The 26,168-nt window shown below is 37.5% G+C and overlaps 1 long non-coding RNA gene across 1 annotated transcript in view; it reads right to left on the bottom strand.

Annotated features, from left to right (window-relative positions):
• Positions 1-24,917, bottom strand: part of LOC125102533 (uncharacterized) — a 59,341-nt gene extending 34,424 nt beyond the window's left edge. The window contains exons 1-2 of the long non-coding RNA XR_007128148.1: positions 24,831-24,917; positions 24,354-24,456 (exon numbers count right to left, since the gene is read on the bottom strand). This is a non-coding gene — a long non-coding RNA (uncharacterized LOC125102533). The remainder of the gene's footprint in view (positions 1-24,353; positions 24,457-24,830) is intronic.
• Between the last annotated feature and the right edge of the window lie 1,251 nt (positions 24,918-26,168).

The following is a 26,168-nucleotide window of genomic DNA, read 5'->3' as shown; positions in this document are numbered from 1 at the left end:
TTTGATGGCTTTGATGATATTGATGATATGTGCCCTCTCTCCCTATACGTTGAAGAGTTTTGATCAGGAAGGGATGCTATATTTTGTCAAATGCTTTTTTAGCATCTATTGAGAGTATCATATGGTTCTTGTTCTTTCTTTTATTAATGTGTTGTATCACATTGATTGATTTGCAGATGTTAAACCAACCTTGCAGCCCTGGAATAAATCCCACTTAGTCGTGGTGAATAATCTTTTTAATGTACTGTTGGACCCTATTGGGTAGTATTTTGGTGAGAATTTTTGCATCTGTGTTCATCAAGGATATTGGTCTGTAGTTCTCTTTTTTGATGGGATCCTTGTCTGGTTTGGGGATCGAGGTGATGCTGGCCTCATGAAAATGAGTTTGGAAGTTTTCCTTCCATTTCTATTTTTTGGAACAATTTTAGGAGAATAGGAATTAGTTCTTCTTTAAATGTTTGGTAGAATTCCCCCGGGAAGCCGTCTGGCCCTGGGCTTTTGTTTGTTTGGAGATTTTTGATGACTGTTTCAATCTCCTTACTGGTTATGGGTCTGTTGAGGCTTTCTATTTCTTCCTGGTTCAGTTGTGGTAGTTTATATGTCTCCAGGAATGCATCCATTTCTTCCAGATTGTCAAATTTGTTGGCGTAGAGTTGCTCATAGTATATTCTTATCATTGTTTGTATTTCTTTGGTGTTGGTTGTGATCTCTCCTTTTTCATTCATGATTTTACTTATTTGGGTTGTTTCTCTTTTCTTTTTGAAAAGTCTGGCCAGGGGTTTATCAATCTTATTAATTCTTTCAAAGAACCATCTCCTAGTTTTGTTGATATGTTCTATTGTTTTTTTTTGATTTCTATTTCATTGATTTCTGCTCTGATCTTTATTATTTCTCTTATCCTGCTGGGTTTAGGCTTTCTTTGTTGTTCTTTCTCCAGGTCCTTTAGGTGTAGGGTTAGGTTGTGTACTTGACACCTTTCTTGTTTCTTAACAGCTGAGCCACCTAGGCACCCCCTCCTTTCTTTTTTCTTGAGAAAGGCTTGTATTGCTATATATTTTCCTCTCAGGACTGCCTTTGCTGTGTCCCATAGATTTTGAACCATTGGGTTTTCATTACCATTTCTTTCCATGAATTTTTTCACTTCTCCTTTAATTTCCTGGTTGACCCATTCATTCTTTAGAAGGATGCTGTTTAGTTTCCATATATGGGTTCTTTTCAAATTTCCTCTTGTGATTAAGTGATAGCTTCAGAGCATTGTGGTCTGAACATATGCAGGGAATGATCCCAATCTTTTGATACCAGTTGAGACTTGATTTAGGATCCAGGATGTGATCTCTTCTGGAGAATATTCCATGTGCACTATAGAAGAATGTGTATTCTGTTGCTTTGGGATGAAATGTTCTGAATATATCTGTGATGTCCATCTGGTCTAGTGTGTCATTTAAGGCCTTTATTTCATTGTTGACCTTTTGCTTGGATGATCTGTCCATTTCAGTGATCAGGGGTTAAAGTCCCCTACTATTATTGTATTATTGTCGATGTGTTTCTTTGATTTTGTTATTAATTGTTTTATATAGTTGGCTGCTCCCACATTAGGGGCATAGATTTTTAAAATTGTTAGATCTTCTTGTTGGACAGATCCTTTGAGTATGATATAGTGTCCTTCCTCATCTCTTATTATAGTCTTTGGCTTAAAATCTAATTGATCTGATATAAGGATTGCCACTCCTGCTTTCTTCTGATGTCCATTAGCATGGTAAATTCTTTTCCACCCCCTCACTTTAAATCTAGAGGTGTCTTCAGGTCTAAAATGAGTTTCTTGTAGGCCGCATATTGGTGGGTTTTGTTTTTTTTTTTTATCCATTCTGTTTCCCTGTGTCTTTTCATTGGGGCATTTAGCCCATTAACATTCAGGGTAACTATTGAGAGATATGAATTTAGTGCCATTATATTGCCTGTTAGGTGACTGATACTGTATATTGTCTCTGTTCCTTTCTGATCTACTACTTTTAGGGTCTCTCTTTGCTTAGAGGACCCCTTTCAATATTTCTTGTAGAGCTGGTTTGGTGTTTGCCATTTCTTTCAGTTTTTGTTTGTCCTGGAAGCTTTTTATCTCTCCTTCTATTTTCAATGATAGCCTAGCTGGATATAGTATTCTTGGTTGCATGTTTCTCTTGTTTAGGGCTCTGAATATATCATTCCAGTTCTTTCTGGCCTGCCAGGTCTCTGTGGATAAGTGTGCTGCCAATCTAATGTTTTAACCATTGTATGTTACTTGTCCTGGGCTGCTTTCAGGATTTTCTCTTTGTCGATAAGACTTGTAAATTTTACTATTAGGTGACACAGTGTGGACCTATTCTTATTGATTTTGAGGGGGGTTCTCTGCATCTCCTGGATTGTGATGCTTGTTCCCTTTGCCATATTGGGGAAATTCTCTCCAATAATTCTCTCCAATATACCTTCTGCTCCCCTCTCTGTTTCTTCTTCTTCTGGAATCCCAATTATTCTAATGTTGTTTTGTCTTATGATTTCACTTACCTCTCGAATTCTCCCCTCGTGGTCCAGTAGTTGTTTGTCTCTCTTTTGCTCAGCTTCCTTATTCTCTGTCACGTGGTCTTCTATATCACTAATTATTTCTTCTGCCTCATTTATCCTAGCAGTAAGAGTCTCCATTTTTTTTTTAGATTTTATTTATTTATTTGACAGAGAGAGAGAGATCACAAGTAGGCCAAGAGGCAGGCGGAGAGAGAGAGGGAAGCAGGCTCCCTGCTGAGCAGAGAGCCCAATGTGGGGCTTGATCCCAGGACCCCGGGATCAGGACCTGAGCCAAAGGCAGAGGCTTAACCCACTGAGCCACCCAGACACCCCAAGAGTCTCCATTTTTGATTGTACCTCATTAATAGCTTTTTTGATTTCAACTTGGTTAGATTTTAGTTCTTTTATTTCTCCAGAAAGGGCTTTTATATCTCCCGAGAGGGTTTCTGTAATATCTTCCATTCCTTTTTTGAGCCTGGCTAGAACCTTGAGAATCGTTATTCTGACCTCTAGATCTGACATAGTACCAATGTCTGCATTGATTAGTTCCCTAGCCTTCGGTACTGCCCCTTGTTCTTTTTTTTTTTTTTTTGTGGTGAGTTTTTCCGCCTTGTCATTTTGTCCAGATAAGAATATACGAAGGAGGAAATAAAATACTAAAAGGGTGGCAAAGACCCCATTAAAATGCGCTTTAACCAAGTCAGAAGAGACCCCAAATCATGGGGGGTAGAAAGGGAATCAAAGAAGTTCAGAAAAAAAAATTAAAGAAAACAAATAGAGAAAAAATATAAGAAAGAAAAAAATATATATATATTAGACTGTTGACTAGAACAGGGTCACCCACTTAATTTTGGGAGATTTTTGGTCTCTTAGAAGAAACTACCTCCCAAAATTTTAAAGAATGAGAAACATATATAAGGGTAAACACAATGAATGGATGGAATATGCCTATAAGGATGAAAAAAAAATTATTTTTAAATTTCTAAAAAAGGAGTTGATAAAGTAAGTAGGTTGGGAGAATAACGAAAAAGAAAGTGGAGAGATTTTGCTCAGGCTGGAGACTAGAACAAACCTGGAGCTAGATTTAGGGTATATTTTGATATATTAGAAGAAGTTGTATGCCAAATTTTTTATAAGAAAAAAATCTATGTGTATACAAAAAATAAAGTTAGATACAATGAATGATAAAATATGACTATAATAATGAAGGTTCAAAAAAGATTATTATTATTTTTTAATGAAAGGTATTGTTAAGATAAACTAGTTAAAAAACGTTAAAAAAGGGAAAGGGTAAAAGTTAAAAAAAACTAGCAGAAGAAAAAAATAAAATAAAATAAAAATTAAATTAACTGCAAGACTAAATAATCATGGGGAGAAAGCCATGAATTCCATGCTTTGTTTCCTCCTCCTCTGGAATTCTGCTGTTCTCCTTGGTAAATTAACCTGGTCTTGGCTGGATTTCTTGTTGATCTTCTGGGGGAGGGGCCTGTTTTAGTGATTCTCACGTGTCTTTGCCCAGGCGGAATTGCCCCGCCCTTACCAGGGGCCAGGCTAAGTAATATGCTTGGTTTCGCTTTCGGGAGCTTTTGTTTCCTGAACCTTTCCATAGAGTTCCAGAGGACAGGAATGAAAATGGCGGCCTCCCAATCTCCAGCCCAGAGTAGCTGAGAGCTCAGGACCCCACTCCTCAGTGCGCCCTCAGAGAAAAGCACTCAATCACTCCCGTCTCCCTGGCCTCTGGCTGTGCTTGGAGAAAAGCGCTCAATCACTCCTGTCTCCCTGGCTGCGCTTAGAGAAAAGTGCCCAATCACTCCTGTCTCCCTGGCCTCTGGCTGCATTCCGAGCTCACCCAGCCTGTGACCGGTTCAAGGTAACCCTAAGCTGAGAGCTCACTCCTCGGCTCTGTCTCTGTAGCCGGCTTCCCCACTCTAATACCTGTGAGCTCTGTGACACTCAGACACGCCTGATCCTTTTGTGACTCTGTGGGACCTGGGGCCACGCTGACCTCATGTGGGCTTTACCCCAGTTTAGCCTCTGGAGCAATGTGCCTCAGTGGAGCAGACTTTAAAATTCCTGATTTGGTGCTCTATTTTTCTGCCGCTTGTCTGGAGCCAGCTCCTCCCCTCGCAGTCTATCTTCCCATTGCTTTGGATTCACTTCTCCATTGGTCCTACCTTTCAGAAAGTGGTCGACTTTCTGTTTCTAGAATTGCTGTTCTTCTTCTCTTCAATCTCTTGTTGGATTTGTAGGTGTGTGCAATGGTTTGATATGCTATCTAGCTGATCTCCTGCTACCTGATGTAGTCTCAGCCTGCTACTTCTCTGCCATCTTGACTCCTCCCCCGTCTAAAGATGTTCTTTAAAAATTTCTGGCAATGCAGGTCTACTGGCAACAAAGTCCTTCAATTTTTGTTTTTCTGAGAAGATATTTGAGATATTTAGATTTCACATATAAGCGATGCCTTGCAGTCTTTGTCTTACTCTGTCTGACTTTTTTCACTTAACACAATACCCTTAGGATCAATCAACGTCACAGTAATATGATTTTCTTTTTTTCTATGGTTAATAACATTACATTGTATATATGCACACAACATTTTCTATATTCATCCGTCCATTTATATACACTTAGGTGGTTTACACGTTTTAGCTCTTATGAAAAATGCTGCATAATGATGGTGAGTGCAGATATCTCTTTAAGATAGTGATTTGATTTCCTTCAAATATATTCCCAGATGTGAGACTTCTGGATCACATGGTGTTTTTATTTTATTTTTAAAAAAGATTTATTTATTTATTTGAGAGAGAGGAGGGGAGAATCAGAAGGAGAGTGAAATAGAAAATTTAAGCAGAGTTCCACTGAGTGGGCCTTCTGACTTGGGGCTTGATCTCATGACTCTGAGATCATGACCTGTGCCAAAACCAAGAGTTGGACACTTAACCAGCTATGCCACCCAAGCATACCATGTAGTTGTTTTAAAAACATTATTATTATTATCATTATTATTATTATTAATTTTTTTTTTTTTAGGAATCCTCATATTGTTGTTGATGGTGGCTTTAAAATTTACAACCCTACAAACAACACATAATTGTTCCCTTTTCTCCACATGCCCAACATTTGCTATTTCTTACCTTTTTGGTAATAGCCATTCTAACAGGTGTCAGGTGATCTTTTTGTGGTTTTGATTTACAATTCTGTGATGATTTGTGATGTGCGTGTTATCATGTACTTGTTGTAAATAAGAATACTTCTCATGTACTCTTTGAAAAATTTTCTTTTTTTTTCTTTTTCTATTAAACAAATTTTTTTAATTTATTTGACAGACAGAGATCACAAGTAGGTAGAGAAGCAGGCAGAGAGAGAGAGGAAGAAGCAGGCTCCCTGCTGAGCAGAGAGACCAATGTGGGGCTCGATCCCAGGACCCTGAGTTCATGACCTGAACCGAATGCAAAAGCTTTAACCCACTGAGCCACCCAGGCCCCCCTCTTTGAAAAATTTTCTATTCAATCCTCTGTTCATCTTAATCTGCTTGCCTTTTTTTTTTTTATTTTTTTAGCAGTTGAGCTCTATAAGTGTTTTATGTATTTTGGATATTAACTTCTTATTAGATACATGGTCTGCAAATGTTTTCTCCCTATGTGTACATTGCCTGTTCATTTTATTGATCATTTCTTTTGCTATGCAGAAGATTTTTAGTTTGATGTAGTCCCACTTGTTGATTTTTGCTATTGTGGCTTGTGTTTTTGGTGTCATAAAACAAAACAAAACAAAACAAAAAAACATTGCCATGACCAATGTTAAGGAGTTTACTCCTTATGTATCCTTCTAGGAGTTTTAGAGTTTCAAGTTTTAAGTTCTTAATCCATTTTGAGTTAATTTTTGTGAATGGTGTAAGATAGGGGTGCAATTTTATTCTTTTGTATATGTCTACCCAGTTTTCCCAGAATCATTTGTTGAAGATACTACCCTTTCGCCACTGAGTATTCTTGACTCTCTGGTCAAATATTAGCTCACTGAATATGTGTGGATTTCTTTCTGAGTTCTCAGTTCTATTCTATTAGTCTATATGTCTGTTATTACGTCAATATTATAATTTTTTGATTATTATAGCTCTGTTAAATTGTTTTATTTATTTATTTTAAGATTTTATTTATTTATTTGACAGACAGAGATCACAAGTAGGTAGAGAAGTAGGCAGAGAGAGAGAGGAGGAAGAAGGCTCCCCGCTGAGCAGAGAGCCTGATGCGGGGCTCGATCCCAGAACCCCGGGATCATGACCTGAGCTGAAAGCAGAGGCTTTAAACCACTGAGCCACCCAGGCACCCCTGTTAAATTGTTTTAAATCAGGAACCATGATAGCTTCAGGTTGTCCAGCTTACTTTTTCTCGTTTGCCTTGGCTGGTGGGGTCTTTTTTGGCTCCAGATAAATTTTAGAATTTTTTCCTTATTTCTATGAAAAATGCTATTAGATTGGAATTTTAAGAAATGCTTTTTTATTTATAGACAGCCTTGGGTAGCATGGATATCGTAATAATATTTATTCTTATAATCCATGAACATGGGTTACCTTTCCATTTATTTGTGCCTTCAATTTCTTTCATCAATGTCTTATAGTTTTTGGTGTATAGGTCTTTTACTTCCTTGGCTAAATTTATTTGTAAGTATTTTATTGTTTTTCATGCAATTGAAAGTGGGATTGTCAAAAGTACATTGAGATATCACATTACACCAGTTAGAATAGTCAAGATTAACAGGACAGGAAACAACAAGTGTTGGAGAGGATGTGGAAAAAGGGCAATTCTCTTACACTGTTGGTGGGAATGCAAGTTGGTGCAGCCACTTTGGAAAACTGTGTAGATTCCTCAAAAAAATTAAAAATAGAGCTACCCTGCAATTGCACTCCTGGGTATTTACCCCTATGATACAGATGCAGTGAAAAGAAGGGCCATTTGTGCCCCCAAAGTTCATAGCAACAATGGCCACAATCACCAAGCTGTGGAAAGAGCCAAGATGCCCTTCAACAGACAAATGGATAAAGAAGATGTGGTCCATATATACAATGGAATATTATTCAGCCATCAGAAAGGATGAATACCCAACTTTTGTATTAACATGGACAGGACTGGAGATTATGCTGAGTGAAATAAGACAAACAGAGAGAGTCAATTATCATACGGTTTCACTTACTTGTGGAGCATAAGGAATAACATGGAGGACATTAGGAGAAGGAAAGGAGAAGTGAATTGGGGGAAATCAGAGGGGGAGATGAACCATGAGAGACTCTGGAGTCTGAGAAACAAACTGAGGGTTTGGGAAGTGAGGGGACAGGGAAACAGGTGAGCCTGGTGATGGGTATTAAGGAGGGCACATATTGCATGGAGCAGTGGGTGTGGTGCATAAACAAATCTTGGAACACTGAAAAAAATAAAATTAAAATGTCAAAAAAATTGGGATTGTTCTATTTCTTTTTCCAATAATTCATTATTGTTGTGTAGAAATACAACTGACTTTTGTATGTTGATTTTGTAACCTGCAACAGTACTGAATTTGTTTATCACTGTCAACACTTGTTGTTTCTTATGTTTTTGATTTTAGCCATTCTAACATGTGTGAAGTGATATCTCTTTATAGTTTTGATTTGCATTTCCCTGATGATGAGTGGCACTGAGCATCTTTGCATGTGTTTGTTGACCATCTGAATGTCTTCTTTGGAGAAATGTTTGCTTGTGTCTTCTGCCTACTTTAAATTGGATTGTCTTTTGAGCATTGAGTTGTATATGTTCTTTATGTATTTTGGATACTAACCCTTTATCAGAGATGTCATTTGTAAATATCTTCTCCCATTCAGTAGGTTGTCTTTTAGGTTTGATGATTATTTCCTTTGCTGTACAGAAGCATTTTATTTTGAAGAAGGAAAACTCACTGTGTTCTGATGTTAATTTTTCTTTTTTTGTTAGAATTCACCTGTGAAGCCATCTGCTCCTAGAGTATTCTTTGTTGGGAGTCTTTAACCATTGATTCAGTGTCCTTACTTTTTATTGGTCTGTTCAGATTTTCTATTTAATGATTCAAACTTCTTCAGATTCATGTTGTGTGTTTCTAGAAATTTATCCATTTATTCTAAGTTGCCCATTTTTTGGTGCATAATGGTTTATATTAGTCTCATGATCCTTTGAACGTCTGTGGTAAAATTGTAATATCTGCTTTTTTATTTCTTATTTATTTGAGTCTCCCTCCCTCTCTCTGTCTCTCTCTCTCACAGTTTTTATAAATTTATTTCAAAGTTTACCTATTTTATCTTTTTAAAGAACCCAGCTCTTAGTTCTATCTTTTCTATTTTTTTGTGTGTTTTCTATTTCAATTATTTCTGTTCTGATTTTTGTCTTTTCCTTTCTTCTGCTAATTTGGGGGCTTGTTTGTTCTTGTTTTTCTTGTTAGTTGAGGTATAAATTTAGGTTGTTTATTTGAACTCTTTTTGCTTACTTAATGTAAGCATTTATTGCTATAAACTTCCATCTTAGCTCTCATTTTATTAAATACAATAAATTTTGGTATGTCATACTTCCATTTTTATTTGTTTCAAGATATTTGATTTTACTTGAAATATATTTGATTTCATCATTGGCTTATTTGTTGTTCATGAATGTGTTGTGTTGTTCCCACATATTTATAAATTTTCTAGACTTCTTCCTGTTATTGAATTCTACTTTCATACCATTGTGGTTGGAAAATACAGTTGGTATAATTCAATTTTTAAAAATTTCCTGAGACTTGTTTTGTGACCTAACATATGCTCCATCCTGGAAAAAATTCCATGTGCACTTGAGGTGAATTTGTATTCTGTTGCTGGCAGGTGGAATGTTCTGTCTCTTAGTTTCATTTCATCTAAAATATATTTCAGGTCAAATGTTTCCTTATTGGTTTTCTGTCTAGTTGTCTATTTGTTGTGGAAAGTGAGGTGTTTAAGTCCCCTACATTATTCTACTGTCTGTTATTCCTTCAGCTCCGTTTGTGTTTGCTTAACGTATTTAGGTGCTCTGACGGTGTGTGTAGATATATTTGATTTTATAACCTCTTGACTCCTTTATCATTATATAATGCCTTTGTCTCTGTTCACAGTTTTTTACCTAAAGCATATTTTATTTGATAAATGTATGGTTAATCCTGCTCTCTTTTGGTTTCTGTTTGAATGGAGTATATTTCTCCATCTCCACTTGGATCCTATGGGTGACTTAATAGGTAACATATATTTGGGCCTCAACTTTTTTTTTTTAAAATCAGTTCAACCAAAAACAAACAAATGAACAAATAAATAAATAAAACTCACTCCAGCCATTTTATACCTTTTGAATTGAGAATTTGATCCATTTGCATTTAAAGTATTTATTGAGATAAAGACAGTACTGCCATCTTGTTAATTATTTTCTTGATGTTTTGTAGTTCTTTTGTCTCTTTTTTCTCTCTTATTGTCTTCCGTTTTGAATTGATGATTTTCTGTAGTAGTATCTTTTGATTGTCTTATCTTTATCTTGTTTGTATGTACTGTTAGTTTTTACGGTTACCCTGAGGCTTCTTTGAAGCATCTCATAGACAAATAAGTCTATTTTAGGTTGACAACAACTTATCTTTGACTGAATATCAAAACTTTACCCTTTTACATCCTTTGCTACATTTTGTTTTTCATGTAAAAATTTACAACTTTTTGTATTATTGTTTAACAGATTATTGTAGCTCTAGTTATTTTTATTTTTTTAAAATATTTTATTTATTTATTTGACAGAAAGAGGGAGAGCACAAGCAGGGGGAGCAGGAGGCAGAAGGAGAGGAAGAAGCAGGCTTCCTGCTGAGCAAGGAGCAGGATGTGGGACTCAATCCCAGGGCCCTGGGATCATGACATGTGCCCAAGGCACCCACTTAACTGAGCCACCCAGGCATCCCATTATAGTTATTTTTAATACTTTTGTCTTTTAACTTTTGTAGTAGAGTTAAGTGGTTAACACACCACAAAATACCATATTAGAGTGTTCTGAAACTGACTGTATCCTTACCTTTACTGATTTGTTGTATATTGTCATGTTTTCATGTTACCAATTATTCTCTTGTTTCAGCTTTAAGAAATCATTTCAGCATTTGTTATAAGGCAGGTCTAGTAGTACTACATCCCCCCACCTTGTTTTGGGAGGGGAAGTCTTTATCTCACCTCTTCTGAAGGACAACTTTGTGGGTTACAGTATTCTTTGTTGGCTGTTTTTTCTTCAGCACTTTGAATATGTCATCCCATTGTCTCTGAACCTGTAAGATTCCTGCTGAGAAATCTGCTGACAGCCCTATGAAGTTTCTCTTGTATGGGAGAATTTTTTTTTCTCTTGTTATTTTTCTCTCCTTATTCCCATTATCTTTTGCCTTTGGTTTTTGACAATTTTATTACATTGGCCTTTGGAAAAATTGTTTTGGATTTAATTTTGGGGTGACCTATTGGCTTCATGACCTTGAATGTCCAAATAGCTCCTAAGGTTTGAGAAGCTCTCAGCCTTTATTTCTTTAAATAAGCTTTCTACCACTGTTTCCATCTCTCAACTTTCTCAAACTTCAATCATGCATACATTGTTTCTGTTCGTGGTGTTCTATAAGTCCCAAAGGCTTTTAAAATTTTTTTCATTATTATTTTTTTCTTTTTGTTCCTCTGACTGGATAATTCCAATTGGTCTTTCTTTGAGCTCACTGATTCTCTTCTACTTAGTCAAGTCTGCAGTTGAAACTCTCCATTGAATTCTTCAGTTCAATTATTGTCTTGTTAAGCTCCAAAATTTCATTTTGATTCTTTTTCTTTGTTGAAGTTCTCATTTTGTTCTTGTATTGATTTCCTGATTTCATTACATTGTTTACCTGTGTTTTCTTGTAGCTCCTGAGAATCATTTATTTATTTTTATTTAAATTTAATTTAGGTAACATATACTGTATTATTAATTTCAGGGGTAGAGTTTAGTGATTCATCAGTTGCATGTAAGATCCAGCACTCATTACATCAAATGCCCTCCTTAACACTCTTTTCCCAGTTACCCCATCCCTCCATCTACCTTCCCTCTAGCAACCTTGAGTTTGTTCCCTGTAGTGAAGGGTCTCTTATGGTTTGCCTCCCTCTCTATTTTTATTTTATTTATTTTATTATGTTTTGTTCCCTTCCCCTATGTTCTTCTGTTTTGTTTCTTAAACTCCACACATGAGTGAAATCTTATGGTATTTGTCTTTCTCTGACTGACTTATTTTGTTTAGCAATAATGCCCTCTAATTCATCCATGTTGTTGCAAATGGTAAGATTTCATTCTTTTTGATATCTGAGTAATATTCTATTGTGTATATATACCACATCTTTTTTATCCATTCATCTGTTGATAGACTCCTGGGCTCTTTCCATAGTTTGCCTTTTGGGACATTGCTGCTATAAACTTTGGGGTGCATGTGCCTGTTTGAATCACTGTTTGTATCCTTTTGATTAAATACCTAGTAGTGCAGTTGTTGGGTTGGAGGATAGTTCTGTTTCTAACTTTTTGAGGAACCTCCATACTGTTTCCCAGAGTAGCTGCTTCAGTCTGCATTCCCAACAGTCCAAGATGGTTACCCTTTCTCCACATCCTTGACAAGATCTGTTGTTTTTTGAGTTGTTAATTTTAGCCATTTTGACTGGTGTGAGGGAATATCTCATTGTGTTTTCTATTTGTATTTCCCTAATGCTGAGTGATGTTGAGCATTTTTTTTTTCATGTGTCTGCTAGCCATTTGTATGTCTTCTTTAGAGAAATGTCTGTTCATGTCTTCTGCCCATTTCTTGTCAGGATTTTTTATTTTCTGCATGTTGCGTTTGATGCATCCTTTACAGACTTTGGATAAAAGACTAGCCTTTTATCTGATAAAACATTTGCAAATATATTCTTTCATTCTGTAGGTTGCCTTTAAGTTTTGTTGATTATTTCCTTTGTTGTGCAAAGCTTTTTATCTTGATGAGGTCCCAATAGTTCACTTTTGTTTTTGTTTCCTTTGTCTCTGGAGACATATGTAGCAAGAAGTTGCTGTGGCCAAGGTCAAAGAGGTTGTTGCCTGTGTTCTCCTCTAGGATCTTGATGGATTCCTGTCTCACATTTAGGTCTCTCATCCATTGTGAGTTTATTTTTGTGTATGGCGTAAGAAAGTGGTCTAGCTTCATTCTTCTGCATGTGGCTGCCCAATTTTCCCAACACCATTTGTTAAAGAGACTGTTGCTCTTTGAGAATCCTTATGGCAATTATTTTGAATTCTGTGTCAAGCAATTCCTGGATATCATTTTCTTTGGGGTCATTTGCTGAAAGTTTAACATGTTTCCTCGGTGGTGTTTCCTTGATTCTTCATGATCCTTGTAACCTTGTGTAGGTCTCTGGATATTTGAAGAAGCAGTTGACCCTTCTAGAATTTATAGACTAACTTTGGCATGGAAAGACCTTCATCTATGGATGGTGACACACTGGAGCATGCTGTGACCTTTGATTTGGTTGTGCTAAGTGCACAGGTGTGTAGTGGCTCCAGTTTCAGGAGGGCATGACGTGTCTTTGGCTCAAGCCACTGGGGTCCACAGCATTGACATCTCTTAGTTCCTTGCTAGCCATTAGGGAGTTCTCAATGTCTGCTAATGCTAATGATGTCCTCAGAGGTGCATTCAGATCTATAGCTAGGGATCAGCACAGGCAGTAGTGGTGACTGAAGCCAGTGGTATGCATATTTGGCTGTGGGAACTGTGGGTTCTGTGTGGTAGTAGGGGCCATTTGCAGACACACATTTAAAGAGTAGGCAGCAAGGGACAGGTCCAAATGTAAGTAGAGTAGAATGCAGCCTAGGGGGCCTTGGCTGTTAGCATATTCTCTTTTGGCTGCTGGCTCTCACAACAGGCACATAGTGTAGGTCAGTGTTGGGACTCAGGCCAGGTACATGTAGTTGCACAACTGAAGTGGCTACCTGCAGGTGAGCCCTATGGTGCCAACCACTGACAACAGACAGGGCCCAATTCAGGTCCTCAAGCAACTGCAGGATCTTTGGCTCTAAGTATGCACTCCTACAGCAACACTGTCTTCCAGATGCATGGTAGTGAAAATCTGTGATGGTGTTAGGCCCCCTGCAGGTGCACAGCTGGAGGGGTTAGCCCCATTCATGTACATATTGTTGTGGGATAGTTTCAGGGGACTAGTCTGGCCTAGGGGTCTTGTGCAGCTTCATTTGCCAGGTGTGGGTGCCAGTATAGGTTCTGGCCCTGGCAGAGAGGGTTATGAGGGAAGAAACCAGTAGATATATACAAATGCAAATTCCTGTGTGGCAAAACCCAGATAAATTTGCAGCAGGTCTGCCACAGCTGCAATGTCTTAAATATGAAATCTTGTTTTACATATTATTTCACAATCACTAGTAGGTTTTTATAAGGTTATTTTGTAATCTATCATTATAGTTTAGTCATATTAATGCTGTATATAATCACTGAGCAGCATAAAACTATCTCAAAACTTGATGGCTGGAATAGAAATATGAAATATTTAAAGGAGGCAATTACCTCACTGATGAAAACTAAAGAATCTCTCACCAAAACTAAGGTTTCATGAGATATATTTCTGTACATATTTTCATCCTTATTTCAAAGCTGCAATGTCAGAAGTATAGGAAATGTGCTCACATTGCAAATGAGAGACTAGAGTCTTATGAAGACAAATATATTTAGGTTACATAGCTAGGAAAGCTCTATGCGTCCAAATCTGCTGATTTACAATCTATGTGACTTACTATGACATCTTGCTGCTCTGAATTGAAAATAGTTGTTTTTCTTTTGAAAATAGGTTATTTAGTAGTTTCCTGACATCTGTTCTAGAATATGGGTTTTGATATACATTGGATTTTTTTTTGAAGGATCTAATTAATAGAGATAATTGTTGGGAAGGAAAAAGGGATTTATGAACCAGAAGTGTGACATGTCATAATGACATCTCTTTCTATATATATGCCTGTATGCATGTGTATGTCTATATATATGTATGCCTCTATGTATACACACATACATTTCTGTATTATATATGTATTATGTAAATATATGTAGGCATACTTGAAGGAAATATACTAAAATGTTAAGAGAGGCTCTCTTCAAAGTGGAATTATAAATGATTTTTCTTCATTTATTCCTTACATTTTTTCCCATTATCTAAATTGAATATGTATTATTTTTGTAACCAAGAGAAATAAAGATTCTTTTAAAAAATTAAATAAAACAAATCAAGTATATTTTCGTATGCTATATGGTGTATGCTCTCTCTCTCTCTCTCTTTTAAAATATTTTATTTATTTATTTGACAGACAGAGATCACAAGTAGACAGAGAGGCAGGCAGAGAGAGGGGGAAGCAGGCTCCCTGCTGAGCAGAGAGTCCGATGCGGGGCTCTATCCCAGGACCCTGAGATCATGACCTGAGCCAAAAGCAGAGGCTTAAACCACTGAGCCACCCAGGCACCCCTCTTTTTTGGTACTCAAGACAAACATCCTACATTTGCATATTGGACAGGAGTGTCTTTGTCTTATATTTCTCCAACCCACTTATCTATTAAAGCTGTATAAACCAGGATAAGTCAGCTAGTTATCCTTTTCTATTATTTTTGTCTTCACTGTGTTTATCTCTGAACTTTGATAGGAAAGTATGATACTGTTGCCCCTGCAAGTCACATGATAATTTCATTTTAGGCCAATTTAGTCTTAAAAATAAGTAAAATAGTGACCAATAAAATATAAACAAATTATTTTAATTCTTGTCTTGTAAGATTAGGACTGTGTGATGGCTTTATGTATCAGTTTTGCTAGGCTATAGTATCCAGTTGTCTAATTAAACACTAATCTAGGTGTTTCCATGAAGATATTTTATAGATTTGGTTAATATCTATAATCAGTTGACTTTAAAAAGTAAAGGACATGACCCTGGATAATGTACATGGTCCTCACCCAATCATTTGAAGGTCTTAAGAGCAAAACTCAGGTTTTCCAGAGAATTTATGCAACAAGACTATAGCATCAGGGGCCTGGGTGACTCAGATCATGATTCCAGGGTCCTGGGATTGAGCCTCACACCCAGCTCCCTGCTCAGGGGGGATCTGCTTCTCTCTCTCCCTCTGCCCCTCTCCCTTGCTTATACTCTCTCTCTCTCTCTCTCTCTCAAATAAACAAACAAATAAATAAATAATCTTAAAAAAAAAAGACTCTAGCATCAACTCATGTCTGTGAGCCTTACACATTTTGGACTTTCCAAACCCCATAATTATGTGAACTAACTCCCTAAATCTCTGTCTATCTATCCATCATCTATCCATCTGTTTATTGATTGATTCTGTTTCTCTAGAGTATGGTGGTAGAGAAAATGTTCATTGTCTAAGAAAATACATACATTATCATGATCTGAATGTTGCCAGAGATGTGAACATTTAAGGTGCTCCTGGTAAAAACCTTAAAAGAAAGTGGGAAAATGTTATTGTGACTCATGAAACAGCAAAAGATTTAGCAAAATTATGTTCTACTATTGGATGGAAAGTAGAACATATAAAGTGATAAACTTGGATAGTTAGGTGAGGGGATTGCCAGGCAAAGTGCAGAAGGTGAGGCCTGGTTTCTTGTGGCTGTTTATAGTAAAATGTAGGAGAAAAGAGAAATTGAGGATGGAACTGGTAAACAAAAAAGGACCAGGATTTGATGATTTGAAAAATTCTCAGCCTGCACATATTGCACAGAGGCCAAGGTGTGCTCTGGAGAAAAGGCCAGGAGTGAAGCTGAGTAATCTCTTTGAAGAGATTAGGTATATGACTTGTGGATCTACTTAACCATTGCAACAGAAGCTAGAAATAGGGACGGAGTTATCCAGGAAAAGTTTATGAAGGACCCTATGTCTAATGATACTAGTACCCACGATATCCATGGAAGACCACAAGGTTTTTGAGGAAGCTCTACCAGCAGACACACCACCAGTTTGGTTTGGAGGGGACAGAGACAGGATGAAATGAAGGCAAGTTGGCAGGTTTCTGGAATGTCACAAACAGAAAATGAATTGCCCTAATTACAGAGCTGATGGGACTTTGCCTGGGGCTTCCACAGGCTTGAAGAACAGAGTATGGACACACCTTGAAAGGTGTCCATAGGCCTTGAAATCTATTGGAATTTGCCCTGCTGGGTTTTGAACTTGCTAGAAAAAAGTGACTTTTTTTTTTAAAGATTTTATTATTTACCCGACAGACAGAGATCACAAGTAGGCAGAGAGGCAGGCAGAGAGAGAGAGGAGGAAGCAGGCTCCCTGCAGAGCAGAGAGCCCGATGTGGGACTCAATCCCAGAACCCTGAGATCATGACCTGAGCCGAAGACAGAGGCTTAACCCACTGAGCCACCCAGGCGCCCGACAAGTGACCTTTTTATTCCTTGCATTTTCTCCATTTTGGAAAGGGAATGTCTATGTATGCCTGTCACACACCCATACACAACTGCAAAAAATATATAAATGACCTGGGGAGATAACTAAGATGATAGATGCCAATCTAAACAGTATATAGCTTATGCATGGTTGTGCCTGATGGAAATAGTTATTTCTTCTATAACTTTTTCTCTGTGGAAGGGAAATGGAAAATGATGGGCATATAAGGCAGGGAGAAAATGAAGGAGCAGGAGAACCATACTACAGAGGTATCATGGCTGCTCTGAATAGTCACTGGCACTGCTCTATAAATGGAACCATTTGCTACACGTTTTGAATTGCTAACATTTGGGAGAATAGTGGACAATGGATCTTCATGTAAACTATAAATTTTATAACAGTGAATTAGCATGTTCGTTTAACAGAAAGTAAACAAATCTTAGTGCAAAATGGATTCAGTGTATAACCTCACTTTTCCACTGCTTAATGAAGTGATGGTGATAAAGCCAAGATAAACAGCTTTATGCTTTGTAAGCACAAGGTAAAATACTTCTGTGTTTAATCACTGTGTGGTCAGTGACAGGCTGGTACCTACTTGGACCAAAGGTTTCTAAGTTTGCAGCAACTAGTCCTTAGCAACGTGGGTGTTATTCTAACAAATTACTACACTGGCTTTGGAACAGACAAGGAAAAATATATACAATGAATTCTGACATCCTCCCAACATCTAATAAGCACCTACTGTGTGTCAGGTACTTGCGGCTATGAAATAATGATAATGAAATGGAGGCTTTTGGATTCTCCAGAACTCCATGGAGTGTGGGAAAGATAGGTCACGATTATCTCATTTGGATTTCCTCAGAAGCAGACACTGAGATGAGGATTTGAGGACTACTAGTTTATTCAGGAGTGATTCCAGGAAACATGGGTAAGAAAGTGAAAAAAGTGAGACAAGGAAAGCAAGGAAGACAACTATATCTAGACACCACTGTAAGAAACTGGTAATTCTGCTGAGAAATGGTATAGAACACAAATTGATATTAGTCTACCCAAAAGTAGGGGGGATGGGTAATTATCCTTTAATTCCCAACCATCATTAGCTAAGGGCTGCTCCTAAGAGCATTTACTCCCTAGCACTTTTGTTTTTTTCCTGTACTATCAGGAGAAAGCCTTCCATTGGACAGTTGCAGTAAGATGGCTTCAAGGGGTATGGGAGGATACCAGGATGAGGCATCAAGAGCGTCTGCTATAATAATCAGGAGTTTTAAAGAGTGGTCTGGCAACTAATGCACAAGAAAGAGAGTATTGTGGGATATAGCAAGGAAGGAGAAATTTGTGAAAGGGGTTGGGAATTGATCCAGGTTCTGAAAGGTGGGAAGGGCTTCTGAAAGCCTGAGCTGCTAATAAAAGTGAGAAGAATCTGTTCAGGAATACCTTGCAATGCAAGCTGAATAGTCTGTAATCTACTCTACTTACAGGACTGTAGACACTCATTGTGAAATTTTGAGCAGAGACAAGTGAAGTATTTTGGTATGGCAGTCTCCTACTTGTCCCTCAATGTCTATTCTTTCATCTCTTATAGCAATAGAATTTTTAGCTTTTAAAAGCTGAACGAAATGCCGATTTAATTCCCAGACTCTCTTGGAGGCAGTTGTGGCCATGTGACTAATTCTTACTGGGGCTGATGTGAGCAGAAATAACATAAACCACGCCTGTGCTTTGCAAAGGCAGTAAAGACTGGACATGCTCTCCCCTTTCACTTCTTTCCTTCATAGTGGCTTGAAAGTGAGCTTGGTGGAGAAGGTCATATGGATAAAGACAGCACTTTTGGGAGAGCAGAATATCAAGGCAGGTGGAGCCTGAGCCTACAGAGACTTTATGGAGTAGAAGCACTTAACATTATTTTGGGTCTTTGTCAACAAGGCTAAGCCTATATTCTAACTAGCAGATTAGGGAAATTAATCTGGCAGTAATATTAACAGTAAAATTTGGAGGGACATAGGTGGACTACATGTGTTGCGCATTTTTCATGATTCTGTGGTTGGTGCTTTCTTTGTGCTGAGCTGTTTCATGGTCTGATTCTTACTTTTAGATTGTTACTTCTTTTAGACCTAGATTTTCATGTTTACAAACTTAATATTAATGTGACAAGAGTTCCTGTAATATAGGAGGGAGCATAAGGACTGGAGTGGAGAGAATGTTAATGGAAGATCTTGGGTAGGTGTGACTTGAACAAGAGAAAGACACTTGAGATAACATCCTGGGAAAATATTAAAGGAGAAATTTCAGTGAGTGTGACTCTACGTTAACATACTTCTCGATATGTGAATGCTTATATTTGAAAGTCAGTTTGAATGCATCTGGTTGAGAAAATTATTTGAGTTAGGGTGTTTTGTTGGAGTTGCAGTAATAATCATTTTAAACTGATTAAGCTGACATCTGGAAATTAATAAATTGTATATTGCTCATTTACAGTCTAATCAAATAACATAGTCCAGATTTGTATAATATTGCTGATCAAAGATTAAAATTGGGTGTGTATTTATGTTTGGTAGGTTTGTGATGCTGTTCTTAGGGCTCAATTCTTGTCCAGAAGCAAAAAAATAGCATCATCTAACTTTATCCTAAGGATGGTCCCAGCCCAGTGAGCAGCAGAGGGGTGCTGCAGAAGGCAGTGTCCAAAGACTTAGAAACTATGTTTCACAGAGGAACCAAGCCTCCTCCATATACCTTATGAATTGTACTCCTCAGGCAAGCTTCCTTGGAGTGTTCAGAGAAAGGGTGTCAATGCTGTGAATTGAACTACATTTTCTTGAGTCTTGTGTCTTCTAGGAAATTTGTGCATAACCACAAAAAAACTTCCCAGGGATTATGATCTCTGACACAGGATAGGTACTTAAGTAAATGTGTGTGGAGTAAATGAACAAAATAATTGACCATAGACTTGGTACCAACCATCAATACCTGTATGGTAGATTGTTGAGCATCCCACAACTTAGTCCTGTGCTTATTAGAAACTTGATTCTCCAGGGTATGTCAATCCCCTACTTTTGTTCAAGTTTTTTTCTCTACGAGAGTCTATGCCCTGTCCATAATCAGCCTTTTTCTGTAGATCAATATGTACATTCATATCTTCAGATTTTATTGAGCAGCAATTTTGCAACCCATATGCAATTCATTAGTATGTAAAATGCTCTGCTATTTGAGCCAAAATAAAATATAGGCTGTCTGAAAAGTCTGGCAACACAGGATAAACTTATTTCAAATAGTTTATTAGTTACCTTTTCAAATAGTATACTTAATATACTTTCCCTCAACCTCCAGACACCATTTTAGGTAAAGTAACTCTAAATTTAAAGCAATAGGTCTGATCCTTAGTCTGAAAAAAGTACAATACTAATAGTACTAATAAACACTAATACTAATACTATTTCTCTCATGTTTCCAGAATAGTTGCACACTCTGAAGTGTACTCTGAAGTGAAGTGTAATTTTGTTTCAGATTAACAATAGAATCATAGCTTTAAATTTAGAGGTACTTCATCTGAAAAGTTCTCTGAAGAAAAACATACTGAATATACCTTTTTCTGATGATGGAAATACATGCTGTTTAAAAGTAAGATTTTCGGGGTGCCTGGGTGGCTCAGTGGGTTAAGCCGCTGCCTTCGGCTCAGGTCATGATCTCAGGGTCCTGGGATTGAGTCCCGCATCGGGCTCTCTGCTCAGCAGGGAGCCTGCTTCCCTTCCTCTCTCTCTCTGCCTGCCTCTCTGCCTACTTGTGATCTCTCTCTGTCAAAAAAAAAAAAAAAAAGTAAGATTTTCATGATTTTGTAGAATTTTTGTACATATTATAATTGATAAGCATCTTAGAAAGTTTAAGTTCTTTGTTATGGATTAGTTAAAAGAGAACAAGCGTTTCAACATTTATTTTCAAATGTCTATCTATAATATATTCAAAAATAAAATTGAGGTTTTAGTTTGATCCAAAATTTACTCTCTGCAAAAAATATTTTAAAAGGAAGAGAATAATAAATTTGAAGTAGGAAATAGGCAAAAATGCATAATATTCTCCATCAACAAATCTGTCTTTGCAATATCCCAAGAAGCCAGCAAGTTCCATATGCTCTATAAACCCACTTTACAGGGGAACTTAATGGGTTGGATTTGCAGCAAGTTAAATGAGATTTTTTTTTCTTAACTGATGCAGTTTTCACAGGCTGACGCCCTTCACTGTTTGAGTGAAACCATCTTGGTTTTGAATACTTTGGCATATTTCACCATCAGCCTTGTGTCAAATGACCCTGAATCTGAAATGAAAGCACCCTTCAGATCTTCAGTTTGGGTTGGTGTCATAAACAAATCTGAGTTTTGTTCTCATGGCTTATCATAATCTCTTCCAAACCTTTGATGTATTTATGTCCAAGTTCAAGGATTATATGAGAAGCTTTGCACATTTACTTCTTCATTCCATTATGAATGGGCCTGAGGCAGAGCCTCTGCCTCCAGCTACTATTCTATCTGTATAGTGATGATGATTTGGCATTAGAATCTTTGTCTGGGGGTCTCTTTAGATAAAAATTTGCTTATGTATATGTAAACCTATCATAGATGTATCAGTCCTTGTGGGGATATGCTGATAGAATTCATGATCATTAGCCATATTCTTTAAAATTATCGATTGGCAAATTTCAGATTCAGAAAAAAGTAGAGGTTAGAGAAAATCAATAGAAAAAGTAATAACCCATTAGAAAATTCTAGAAAAATTTGTTTCCAAAACAAAATAGGTTGGTTAATGTAAAAATGTCCTCCTGAACCACATTCTTTCCATTTTGGGGGAGCACAAAACTGACTCTCTTGAGGCAGACTTGCTTACAAGTTTTAGTTGCGCAACCAGCACCTCTTTAAAAGTTTTTGAACCAGACCTTACTGGCTTGAAATGTAATATATTTTATACTTGCATTTTCCTCTAGTTTTGTCTACATAAGCCTCAGGGGGAAAATGCTTATATATCCTCCTGACCTTTTAATAAATTATTGTGGGGCTTAGAAACACATTTTTCTCTGCACCTACTTTTCCTATCTTATGTATTGAGATGTTGGGTTGTGAATAAATTCTCCTTGTATATGTTATCTGAGACACCTGCCAACATGTGGGAGTGGTAGTGTCATGACAGTAATGGAGTGTTTTAAAGGACTGATTCATACAGCCTGAGAAATGTCAGTCTGTAAGTACAAAGCCTGAATATCCCAAGGTGTGTCTATATTAACTCTTCACATTGATGTAGAGCTTTATAATTGACTGACGGGTATCATATACAGTGTAACATTTGACATGACTGATTTTAACTCTTCCTCCCTAGTAGTTAGGTAGATCACATACCTATTCTGGCCACTAGTGTCTTTCATCTCTCCTTCTGTTTTTCCCTCCTTCTCTTTTCTTGTGCACAAGACAAATATGTTTATATTACAAATGCAAACTATATTTTTAAAAAAATTATTTTTATTCACATATAATGTATTATTTGCCCCAGGGTACAGGTCTGTGAATGACCAGGCTTACACATTTCACATCACTCACCATAGCACATACCTTCCCCAATGTCCATAACCCAAGCAAACTATATTTTTTAAAAGTAGCCTATATCCCCAGTGGCCTACAAGATTGTTTAGGATGTAAACATGATATGTATCAAACAAGGCTTAAAACAGACACTATCTGACAATACCTGTGAGAGTCATAAGGACCAAGTGCCACTAAGTCCATAAACACAGAGGTTGGCAAGGTTATTTCTGTTGGTGAGGAAAGAAGACTCATGCAGTGTGGGCAGAATTTGAGCTAGGTTTTCAAAATGAGTAGGGTCATTGTATTTTCAATAGATGAAATGTGAGAAAAACTGTGTTAAATGCAAGCAATGATTGACTAGCATCTGGGCAGATTGACAAGAAGAAAAAATGAAACTTCTGGGAAAGCACGGCAAGCAAAAAAGAAGAAGGTGGGAGGGAGAGAGTGTAGGACGGGGCCAATGGCCTGTTCTGACATGTGCGAAGAGAGCTGGGAGGATCCTGGGGGAATATCTGTGTGTCCTATTTCCAGCCTTGGTGTGGACTCCATGCTTCTATGAGTGAAGCATAAGCTTGGCCCTTTTTTTTTTCTTTTTTTTTTTTAAAGATTTTATTTATTTATTTGACAGAGAGAAATCACAAGTAGGCAGAGAGGCAGGCAGAGAGAGAGGAGGAAGCAGGCTCCCTGCTGAGCAGAAAGCCCGATGTGGGGCTCGAACCCAGGACCTGGGATCATGACCTGAGCCGAAGGCAGCGGTTTAACCCACTGAGCCACCCAGGCGCCCCCCTTTTTTTTTTCTTTTTAAGATTTTATTTATTTGACACAGAGAGAGAGAGAGCCCAAGCAGCAGGAATGAAGAGGGAGAGGAAAAGCAAGCTCCTCACAGAGCAGGGAGCCTGATGCAGGGCTTGATTCAAGGATCCCAGGATCATGACCTGAACTGAAGGCAGACCCTTAACTAGTCGACTGAGCCACCCAGATCCTCCTTCCCCTTTCTAAAGCAATTATAAATCATCTTCAGGTCTTTCTCTCAAAAATCAATCCCAAGCTAGATGTTATCCACACTGGAATTGTGTAACTGTGAATATCCAAAAACAGAATTGCACATTTTTCTTATTTTTATTTCTAATACATTTTGTCTATTCATTTTTGGCTCTTCATTCTAGGCCTAGAAATCAATTTGGATGTAGTTTCTGTTACCTAGTATATCAGCTATCCCTACCAGCTTGGTTTTATGAGACTTTTCTCCCAGGTTAACATTAATTGATGTGTCAAAATACTTTGGTGTTGATATCATTGTTATTACGTCAAATACAAACATGTCTAATAACACTTTATTTAGCCTTCACTTCTCCATCAAGCCAAACAGTTCACAGGAATCACACCGCTTAAGCTCTTCTGATTTACCTGCCTACTGACCCCATCAAAAATTTAAATTAAATCATTCAGTTGGATGCATTCTTTATTCCTTTTAAAGTGTAATTAAGCTGTCAATAAATTGATTATTCCATGTAATAGTTTTTCAGATATCTGAATCAAATATATCAAGTTAGAACCTTAAAATTCATCTTCTTGTTATTTCTTATATAAAATTAACCCATTTGTCTATCTCCAGTGTTCTGGTACTTCTCTTTGTTCAGCATGATTCTTTAGGTATTACTCAAAGTGGTCAGGTTAAGACTTCTAGAGGAAGATTATACTCAACAGCCCAATAAAATGTCCCTTAGTAAAAGATTTTCAGGTATCTAAGAACATGAAAGAGGACTATTACCATTGCAGGGTTCTTGAAGTTATACCTCTCCATGCTTACCTTCCCTATAGATGACCTTCATGGCACAGGTAAGGCACAGGTAAAATCCAGGGCATTCTGAGCTTTATGCTTGGGCATTCCTTCAGCTTGTTACACAGGGGTACTAGGGGAAAGGAATAGTTATTGGAGGAGTCACACCTTGGTAGGAATTTTTCAATACATTCAGTAACTATTTTCATCATGGCCTAAAAGAAGAGGAGTCTGGAATCAATTTGTAACTCTTTTTCAAGCCTTCCCACTCTGCTTACTTTTTTGATGGATAGTTTTATGGTAACTACTAACAGAATATTTGCCCTGGTCAGGCAAGCTCTACTCCAGGTCACTGCTCCCTGGAGAGTGTGTGCCTGTGGAGAAATCACTTAATTAATGTCTCTGGGTTTCAAGTGTACTAACTGTGAAATTGGGATTCCCCCTGGCATTAGCAACTGTACGATCCAGTAGATAGATGTGCCATATTTGTGATAAGAATAGCTTTACCTGTGTGGTAATTGTGTTTCATGATTAATATCACTTGGACTCAATCCAGGGCCACACTCTTCCTTTGCACTCCTTTCCAGCTTGTTGCCAACTTCTTGTATCCATTCTTAAGGTTTGTAAAAGTTCTTTGGAACTTTCATCCTTTGCACACTCTAACTCCAAGTTCTAGTTAAATTTTTGAGTAATTGTAAACATTACATTTTCCATCACTGGGAGAAGCTGAAGGAATTTATGAAAATACACCTATATTGCAATTCTTCTGTATCCAAATAATGAGATCACTTTAATTTTTTTCTAATTTTTTTCTGATGCCTATTCTCTTTTGTCCAGTTCTTCTGCACATTCTTAAAGTGGCTTTTCTTGGTGTGTGTCCTCTTTTGTTTAACCACCCGGAAATTGAAGTGCTTCAGGCCTTTCATTCTTGCATAAAACCTTGGCTGCTTTTTCTTCCCAATATTTGGAAAAGTCAAGGTATCATGTGAGCTGCCAAGCACACTGGGGTGGGATTTGGAAAAGTTCCAGAGCCATATTAGTTCTCTACACTCCTTTCCAGCCCATTGCAAACTTCTTGTATCAGTCTCCTAAGGTTTGTAAAAGTTCTTTAGGACTTTCATCCTTTACACACTTTCCCTCTTAGCCCCCAAGAAATGAATTCCAAAATTACCCACTAATATGGATTCAGATTAGTAGTTGACCAACTGGCTGGGAAGCATTTGGAAATAACCACTTCCCTGGTGGGAACATTGGAGCAAGACAAACTTGTTCAGACCTCAGACTTATACTGATTGGCTGTTAGGTGAATGCCTGAGACCTATTTCCCCCTTTTGATTTAGTGGGAACAGGTCAAAGGGCCTTTGAAAAGTATGCAACACTTCCAGTTTAAAATAGATCTTGGAAGACATTGAAAGAAGAAGGAAGAATGTGGAAATGCAATGGGACAGGGTTCTTTGATCCTAAACCCAGTCAGAATTTTAATGAGCAGTACATGTAAGACCAAAGAGAAGGACCTCCCATAGAGCAGGCCAAGTGAAATGGAAGTTCCAAGAAATGATTGAGTTGTCCTATTTCCGATTGAATCCATCATGAAGGCCTGGGAGATTCTGAATGAGGAATCTTCCTTGTCTCCATATATTTTGAATAAGCAAAGTGTTGGTAATTTAGAAGATGTCTATAAAACAGAGAGAGAATATAACCAATGAATTATATGCTATATGTTATATATACATACACATAGTGTAATGGCAAGAATTCACTACCCTTTCCCCCTTCCCTCCTTCTTTTCCCCAATTCCCTCTCAAGATTTGTTAAGATTATCACTGGTGAAGATTATGAGGATGA

This window comes from Lutra lutra, chromosome 6, assembly GCF_902655055.1.
Source record: "Lutra lutra chromosome 6, mLutLut1.2, whole genome shotgun sequence".
Taxonomy (NCBI): domain Eukaryota; kingdom Metazoa; phylum Chordata; class Mammalia; order Carnivora; family Mustelidae; genus Lutra; species Lutra lutra.
The sequence above is the reverse complement of the archived record's forward strand: the minus strand, read 5'-3'. Positions and strand labels throughout refer to the sequence as shown.